Source organism: Macrotis lagotis, chromosome X (genome assembly GCF_037893015.1).
Source record: "Macrotis lagotis isolate mMagLag1 chromosome X, bilby.v1.9.chrom.fasta, whole genome shotgun sequence".
Lineage (NCBI taxonomy): Eukaryota > Metazoa > Chordata > Mammalia > Peramelemorphia > Peramelidae > Macrotis > Macrotis lagotis.
Window position 1 is genome coordinate 186627048 of NC_133666.1, and position 1616 is coordinate 186628663.

The window sequence follows — 1616 nt, forward strand, 5'->3', positions numbered from 1 at the left end:
AGCATTGTGTACATGTGTATACATATATGCATAGAACATACATTGCAGGTGTGTATATATACAAATACACATACTAAGAATAAAGTCTTTGGAGTGGGATGGAAATCTTGGACATAATATTATACACAAACTAAAGAGGAACTTTTGTTTAAAGAGATCATGTTGCTCCTTGCTCTGGAGAAGAACTCTGAGGACTGAGATGTACAGAAGATGGGGGCTTTGGGTAAAGAAAAAAAAAAAGGAAATTGAGGAGAGGGAAAAAGAGGGAGAAAATTAAGGAACCAAGAGTTTAAGGAACACAACCCAGTTGGTGTTCAACTCGAAATTATCATCATCATCGTATCAATGGATCATCCTTAGACCAAAGGGGGGAGGGGGAGGGGGCTAGGTGGTCTCCCTTTAGGAGAAAAGACACCAGATGGTGATTTGCCTACAGCCCACTACTCTCCTACATTTCTCCCCTCTGTGAAAAGAACTAATGTCAAATCCAAAGCATGTCCTTTCTTTGAAGTTTCTTTTTACATTTATGTTTAATTAGTACAGGATGTCAGCTTAAGATAAAACATGATAGATCATAGCAATTTATTTGCATGCGTTTCACTCCTGGGAATGGAAAGCCAGAGAGGACAGTGACAGACAAAGTCTACAGAGAGAAGAAATAGACTGTCAGCATCCTTGGAATTTTGTCCCAGCCGGGGGCTCTAGAGCAAAATGAAAGAGAATTTTTATTATTATTCTATAAATTCACACACACACACAAAGCAGAGAAAGAGATCCTGTGGTGTGACTGCAAATCACTGACCCTAGCTAAAGCCTGAACCTTGAGTAAATAATTTTATTTGATGAAAGGAAGCTTAGTGAATAAGAAAGCTACTTCTGCCTTGGGCAGTTTTGCTTTTTATTTTTTTTTACTTTTTCCGTTTGAATATTTTTATATTTCCATTACAATTTTACTTTTCTATTGTTCTCTCTAGACCACCGGTATAGGGAGCACCTAGGTAGAAAAAAATTCCATCTGCAAGCCTGCAAGTCCTCAGCAACGCATTCTAACTGCCTTGGCTATTGAAATAAAGTGACTTGCCCAAGACGATACCGCCGAGCTGGAGGAGGAGGAGGAGGAGGAGGGGAGGGGAGGAGGAGGGGGAGAAGGAGGGGGGGGGAGGAGGAGGAGGAGGAGGAGGAGGAGGAAGAGGAGGGGAGGAGGAGGGGAGGGGAGGAGGGGAAGGGGAGGAGGAGGGGGAGGGGGAGGAGGGGGAGGAGGAGGGGGAGGAGGGGGGGGAGGAGGAGGAGGGGAGGGGGAGGAGGGGGAGGGGAGGAGGGGAGGGGGGGAGGGGAGGAGGAGGGGAGGGGAGGAGGAGGAGGAGGGGAGGGGAGGAGGAGGAGGGGGGGAGGAGGGAGGGGGAGGCTCCACGGCCCCAGGGAGGTGACGGCACGGGGAGGGGCTGCCACCGGCCCCGCGCTCTCTTCCACAATGTCCGGGGCCCGGGGCCAGGGGAGCGGGCTCGGGGCGGGTCCGGGCGCCTCCGAAGTCGGGGCGCAGGCCCCCCGACGGGCGCTCCCCGGCGCCGCCCCTCCCGCCGGCCGGCCCCGCGGGGCCGCCCCGGGGCGGAGTCGGC